This window comes from Xenopus tropicalis, chromosome 7, assembly GCF_000004195.4.
Source record: "Xenopus tropicalis strain Nigerian chromosome 7, UCB_Xtro_10.0, whole genome shotgun sequence".
Classification (NCBI taxonomy): domain Eukaryota; kingdom Metazoa; phylum Chordata; class Amphibia; order Anura; family Pipidae; genus Xenopus; species Xenopus tropicalis.
Genome location: NC_030683.2, coordinates 8013447 through 8020805, shown reverse-complemented (window position 1 = coordinate 8020805; position 7359 = coordinate 8013447). Strand labels below are relative to the sequence as shown.

The 7359-nt window shown below is 44.9% G+C and overlaps 1 long non-coding RNA gene across 2 annotated transcripts; it reads right to left on the bottom strand.

The window, feature by feature from the left end:
• Window positions 1–854: 854 nt before the first annotated feature.
• LOC105946649 lies at window positions 855–7359 on the bottom strand. Of its 2 annotated transcripts, XR_004223517.1 has the most exons (3): window positions 7263–7359; window positions 2018–2364; window positions 855–925 (listed from the first exon to the last, which is right to left on the bottom strand). It is a non-coding gene; the product is annotated as an uncharacterized LOC105946649 (long non-coding RNA). The 2 variants fall into 2 exon arrangements; XR_001170119.3 differs by lacking the exon at window positions 7263–7359 and having other exon boundaries at window positions 2018–2663.

Sequence of the window (7359 nt, the reverse complement as noted above, 5' to 3'; positions counted from 1 at the left end):
GGGTCAGTGACCCCCATTTGAAAGCTGGAAATGTCAGAAGAAGAAGGCAAATAATTCAAAAACTAATAAATAATACAAACCAATTGCAAAGTTGCTAGGAATAGGATATTCTATAACATACTAAAGGTAGAGGTGAACCGCCCCTTTAACGTGCCTCCCTTTCCCACAGGCGACTGGATCATGCTGTACTATAGAAGTGGCGACAAGTACGACACTCACTGCAATAACGAAGCGAGGAAAGCCATGGTCATGATATCCTGCAACAAGGGGACTGTCGGGGTGAGACCAACAGGACAGGAGTCTCGTTAATTACTAGTCACCCTCTCTTAGCTCATTAGCTCCAATGTTAAAGGGCACCTATCTGGTGCTAGGTGCCCTGTAAGGGGGTTTCTATAGCACCGGAATGGAACCAACTGCCAACGAGTATGGCAACTGATTACGAACAGTGCGTGGGAAAAGGCAGGCTTTGACTAATCGTTCGTAATCAGTTGCCATACTCGTTGGCAGTTGGTTCAATCTACAGCAGAAACATGAGAGTCCAACCTGGAGTTAAATAAGCCTGCTTGTCATTGGGCAGCTAGAGTCTCACTGGCTTACAATACTGGCTACAATATTGCAGAATCAGGGTAATAAGGAAAAAAAGCTTTACGGGGCTGCTGTCAGGGTGAACCTCCCATAGCAACCCTATGTCAGCTTTAATCATGGGCACATTCGGACCAAACACATTGATCATAATAAAAGCAGAAACACTGACCATCAACCTATCTTCGTGGGAAGAGGCCAATCAGAGAATCCAATAAGCCCGCAGCAATACAGAACCCACCTTTTCCTGATTCTTCAGACGTTCTTGGAGCTCTTTCTTTTCCTTCTCCAACTGCTCCACCTGTTTAGCCATAATGAAGTCTGGATCCAGTTCTTCAAGATTCTGTGAAGAATTAAATTGTAGAGAAGAGAGGTATTTAGAGAATGGAAGCTTCCGTTTCAGAGAACTGGGATATGTTAAATAACAATGGGGCCTCAGACTTTGTGAGAACCCATTCTATAAATGGAGGAGGATAACCTGGCCTATGACCCTTCAGCACCAGAGGAGTTGTGCTTCTGTCATGATATTTATGGGGTCTTTTTTATTTCTAAATTAAACCGTTTACATAGCAAATAGCATTTAAACTTTTATTCTTGAACCAACAAATGTATTTGTAGCTGTAATATTGGTGTGTAGGCGCCATCTCAGTGCATTGTGCCTGAGTCTGAGCTTTCAGCCAGCGCTACACATTAGAACTGCTTTCAGCTAACCTATTGTTTCTCCTACTCCCATGTAACTGGAGGAGTCCCAAGCCGGACTTGGATTTCTTACTATTGAGTGCTATTCTGATACCTACTGGGAGCTGCTATCTTGCTCCCTTCCCATTGTTCTGCTGATCGGCTGCTGGGGGTGAGGGGGGGGGATATCACTCCAACTTGCAGCGCAGCAGTAAAGTGTGCCTGAGTCTGAGCTTTCAGAAGGAGCCAGCGCTACACATTAGAACTGCTTTCAGCTAGCCTATTGTTTCTCCTACTCCCATGTAACTGGAGGAGTCCCAAGGCGGACTTGGATTTCTTTCTATTGAGTGCTATTCTAAAACCTACTGGGAGCTGGGGGGTGAGGGGACATCACTCCAACTTGCAGCGCAGCAGTAAAGTGTGACTGAAGTTTATCAGAGCACAGGTCACATGGCTGTGGCACCCTGGGAAATGAAGAATATGGCTAGCCCCATGGGAAAAACAGATTACAATGCAGGATTCTGCTGGAAAAGCTCTATAAACTGATGGGTTTTGAAAAGAGCATGTTTCCCATGACAGTATTCCTGCCAGTTGGGCAACATTGGTATTTAGCGTTACTGCCCTTTTATTTATTTACTGTCCACCTAATATTTCTACCTACAACTAGCGATCTGTAAACTGAATGACAAGAGCCTCCTTGGACCCCTAACAGCACTAATAAAGCATACAATGCAGGGGGGGTTCCATGCCTGCTTACTTCTATATCAATGTTCTTAAAAGTTTAGCACCAAGCTCAGTCTTTTTGATCTGCTCCAGCCGCTCTCGCACGGTTTTCTTTTTGATTTGCTCGTGCTCCTGCAAAATGCGCTCCTTCTCCCTCCCTTTGGCCTCTTGGCGCAGCCTCTCCTCCTCGGCTTTGCGCACTTTCTGTAGCTCCGCTTCCTTTTGCTCCATCTCTTCTTTCTCTCGCTGGATGTTCAGGTTCTCCAGGCGTTCCTTACGCTCTTTTATAGTCTGGCGACGGGCGAGGATGCGCTGGTGTTCCTTCCGGGAGTTCTTCTGGTAGGCCGAGATAGCGATCTGGTGCTGTTCCTCCTTCTCTTGCTGAAAGAGAATATTCAAGGTGCATTAAGTGGAGATCTTTTTTAGAATAAGACATTTGGTAGAAAGAGAATACTTCAAATAAAGTTTCTATAGCTGCCATATTGCTTTCCTTATCCACGGACTGTCAGTCTAGTACTCTTTACCAACTGCAGGCTGCAATATCAGTTCTGCACACCAATACACCAGTTATACTACGTAATTGTCCAGCTATGTACCCTGTTAATGATCACAAGGGACCAGTGGCTAACAACCACAAAAGCAGACCCTGCGTTTGTACAATCCGCCACTAACGTTCAGGGCTGAAACGGCAGATAAGGAGGTAGAAACAATAAGATTTCTACCTCCTTCTGCCGATTCAGCCCTGACGGCAGATTTTGCTCAGGTGCCTTCTATGGCCCCCGATCAAAATCTTTTAACCTGGCCGATCGGTGAGTTGACCGATACCAGCAGCCTCCTGCGATATTGGTCGACTCGCCGACTTGCCATACACGCACCGAATATCGTACGAAACGGGGTTCCCTACAATATCATCAGTGCGTGTATGGCCGGCTTTAGTCCTGGGACTACCTCTTGTAAAGAGGCGCACAACAGGCTAGTTCTAGTACAGGAGGTACTGCAATAGGTCACTCTAGGAGTGACAGGCAGGCTAGAGAGAACGGGCAGAGATAGCGGGGTAGCCCAAAGAGAGAGTGTGCGAGCCGTCTGTGTGACATCCTCTGAAGTGTTCTGCCTGCATCAACAATAAAGCAAGTTCATCTGGTTCACCATTTTAACCGGTGTCTTGGCTGTTCATATACTGAGAATCCTCAACTGCCTGGTAAGCAGCTACCCCAAGGGAGAGGCAAGGTACCGGGAGTTGCTGGGAGTCCGGGTCAAAGGAGGACCTCAGAGTTTCCCAGGAAGGAGACATATAGTTCTATCTATCTATATTTTATTGCATTTTTATCCCTATATCAGTGTTCCTGATCTGATTTTAGCGTAGCTTTGCCATGTGTAACTTTGGTGTACAAAAATAACTTTACCTATTTTGATTTCATCAGAATGTGTACTTTCCAAAAATATATGGTTTTCTGGGGGTCTCTGTATAGTTAGGGGAAGTTACGGCACATAATACACTGACAGGGGGCTCTGTGTGCAAAAGCTGAGTTGGCAGGTGAGAAATCCTTATGCGCTATTTTCATTTTGGGGTCAGTACATACCGCAGACTTTGGTATATCTATGCATGTTGGGCATCAAACTGTTCAGTAGGCCTCTGGTGTTCCTATTTGGGGTGACTTGCCTTTGTACGCAAGAAATTGTGTGAGATAAAAGCGGCAAATTGCAACATTTTTATACTATTTTCTGAAATGTCATAAAAACCACTAACTTTATGAAAGCTTTGCAGATTGTTACTTTGGTGTAGAACGGACTCTTTACCCTTGTTGGATTTGTCAGAATGTGTACTTTCCAAAAATATATGGTTTTCTGGGGGTCACTGTATAGTTAGGGGGGTTACGGCACATAATACGCTGACAGGGGGCTCTGTGTGCAAAAGCGGAGTTGGCGAGAAATCCATATGCGCTATTTTCATTTTGGGGTCAGTACATACCGCAGACTTTGTTACTTGGTGTAGAAAGGACTCTTTACCCTTGTTGGATTTGTCAGAATGTGTACTTTCCAAAAATATAGGGTTTTCAGGGGTCACCCTACAGTTCTGCAGCTTCTACCCCTCATAAAACTGCCATGTGCTTATGAATTAGGTAAAGATAAGCCATGGAATTAGTGGCACAGGGTATATTTGGGGTCTCTAAGTGCCATGTGCTTTGATAAACCTATGTACAGTGGGCTTCAAACTGTTCAGTAGCCTCTGGGCTTCATACTGAGGGGGTTTATATGGCTGCCTAACGGCCTGTAGGAGATAAGTTGCTGCATAAGGGAAGTTTTGAGGTGATTTTTGGAAATGCTATCAAAATTGCCAACTTTAGGAAGGCTTTGTGGCTTGGTACTTTGGAGTAGATAGACATGGGTACCCATTATAGATTCAGGGGAATGTGTACTTTCCAAAAATATATGGTTTTCTGGGGTGAATGTACTTTTTAGTAGCTTTATCCCACATATAATGATGTAAATGTGTTGATTTTGCAGGAGCTGAAATGACAGAAATGACAGTACATATGGGGGTTCCCATTGGGCCCCTACATGCCACATACTTAGCTAAACCTGTGCATATTGGGCATCAAACTGTTCAGGGGACCCCTGGCGTTCATATTTAGGGGGGTTTATCTGGTTACTTTATGACCTGTAGGAGATAAGATACTATCACTGGAAGCTTTGAAGCGATTTTTAAAAAATTTCACAAATTTTGGTAAAAATCAGTAACTTTAGGAAAGCATTGCAACTTGGTAGTTTGGAGCAGACAGACAGTTCTACCTATTCTGGATTCCCCAGAATCTGTTCTTTCCAAAAACGTACTTCTGGAATAAACCTTCTGTACTGCTGGGAGTTTGGGACCTATACAAGTGAGAAATCTCCATAAAACTATATATATTTGGTATTGGCGCATTTAGGAGACATGGGACTTTCCACATCAGGTGTATTTTCATGCATAAAATAATTTTTGTTTCTGGTATATGTGTTTATATTATGGAAAATATTTTTTTCATTTTTTAGACATTTAGAAGCTGATATCTTGTTACAGAATTGGAACTACACAAACATTCTACCATATTTTTTAAACATTTTATTGAAGTTTTGCAATAAACATGTAGGATGAATAATGACAAATGATTTAAATAGGTTGTCCTGGGTAAACTAAAAGTCCCCCCGAGGAAAGGCCCCTAAAGTGAAACAGTGCAAAATGTTCAAAAACTGTTCCTCTTTGTCAAAAAAGGCTGGCAGTGAAAGGGTTAAAGGTATGTGTTGGAAACTCTTTAAGGAGACTACGTATTTATTGTCTGAATCATTAGAAATGCACAAAAACCCGGTAAGAATCCTGAGCTTTCTGGATAATGGGTCCCACATCCCCAGAACTGCATTTTTCAGGTGTCAGAATTAAAACGTAAAGCTGTTAAATTGACATAACTCCGCCCATCCGACTGCTAATGAGCTGTGTGTCATGTGATTCTTCTATCAGTTTAGACTTGGGGGTTTTAAAGCTACCCATGATGCATTGTTTTGTGCATCAGATAGAGTTCTACTAACAGGGAGGATCACAGCAGAGGGGGGCTGGGGAACCTCCATATTCTCATAGGATACTGTATGCATAGGGTTAAATCGTAATACCCTCGCCATGGCGCAAAACCACTCCAGCATGCACTGCCCCAGTGGGGCACTTCCCTGTACCCCAAAAATTACAGACTTCCCTTCCCAGGGAACCCGCCCACCAATGGCAGTTTACGGATCACTAGGGGGGAATAAAGGCTTGGGATTGGTTGGCTAAGGGGCCCTCTGTTGTTGAGCTTGGAGTTCCTTGCATGGGATTGGTTGGCTATGGGGCCCTCCATTTTTGAGCTTGGAGTTCCTTGCATGGGATTGGTTGGCTATGGGCCCTCCATTATTGAGCTTGGAGTTCCTTGCATGGGATTGGTTGGCTATGGGCCCTCCATTATTGAGCTTGGAGTTCCTTGCTTGGGATTGGTTGGCTATGGGCCCTCCATTATTGAGCTTGGAGTTCCTTGCATGGGATTGGTTGGCTATGGGCCCTCCATTATTGAGCTTGGAGTTCCTTGCATGGGATTGGTTGGCTATGGGGCCCTCCATTTTTGAGCTTGGAGTTCCTTGCATGGGATTGGTTGGCTATGGGCCCTCCATTATTGAGCTTGGAGTTCCTTGCATGGGATTGGTTGGCTATGGGCCCTCCATTATTGAGCTTGGAGTTCCTTGCATGGGATTGGTTGGCTATGGGGCCCTCCATTTTTGAGCTTGGAGTTCCTTGCATGGGATTGGTTGGCTATGGGCCCTCCATTATTGAGCTTGGAGTTCCTTGCATGGGATTGGTTGGCTATGGGCCCTCCATTATTGAGCTTGGAGTTCCTTGCTTGGGATTGGTTGGCTATGGGCCCTCCATTATTGAGCTTGGAGTTCCTTGCATGGGATTGGTTGGCTATGGGCCCTCCATTATTGAGCTTGGAGTTCCTTGCATGGGATTGGTTGGCTATGGGGCCCTCCATTTTTGAGCTTGGAGTTCCTTGCATGGGATTGGTTGGCTATGGGCCCTCCATTATTGAGCTTGGAGTTCCTTGCATGGGATTGGTTGGCTATGGGCCCTCCATTATTGAGCTTGGAGTTCCTTGCTTGGGATTGGTTGGCTATGGGGATCACGTTATTGCTGTGGGAAGGGAAGCAAAACCTGCCTCCAGCACCTGGTCCTTAATCCCCTATGAATGTTGGGAGTTGTAGTTCTACAGCTGAGCTCTAGTCTATGTGCAGTAGGAAGCTGCTTGGGAGAAGCCTTTATGCCTCCCGGCTCCTCCTAAACCCCTATACACAGGGTTCCCTGCCCACTGTGCCCAAACCTGGCCAACTGCTCTATATTTACTGTTCCCCCTTCCCCAGTAACAACAAAATGCTAAAGACTAAACAGATCCCTTTAGAGCGACAATCACCCCCATTCACCCCTCCATAAACTAACAGTGTCCCACCCCAGGTACTCGCTACTAACATACAGCCCTCCCCTCTCTGGCTCAGAAATGTTCTGTTTAGAAGAATAAGCTCAGTCTCTCTTTTACCTGCAGCAGCAACACTGTTGCGCCTAATAATCTGCTTGGTTGGACCTTAAAGGATAAGTAAACCTTGACAATTTATTGTATAATTGCTCAGGGTGCTTTTTGAAGCATTTCTGCAATTTATTTAAATCAGTTTCAGAGCTATTTAGGGCTTTATCTGCCAATATCATGAATTTTGTTAACATTGCCACCTACTGGTCAGTTCCTGTAACTGCAAAGTCAGAGCAAACCATTGTAGAAGGAAATCTTCGGGTGATAGGTGCCCTTTAATTACTGGGGGCAGTAGCAGGGG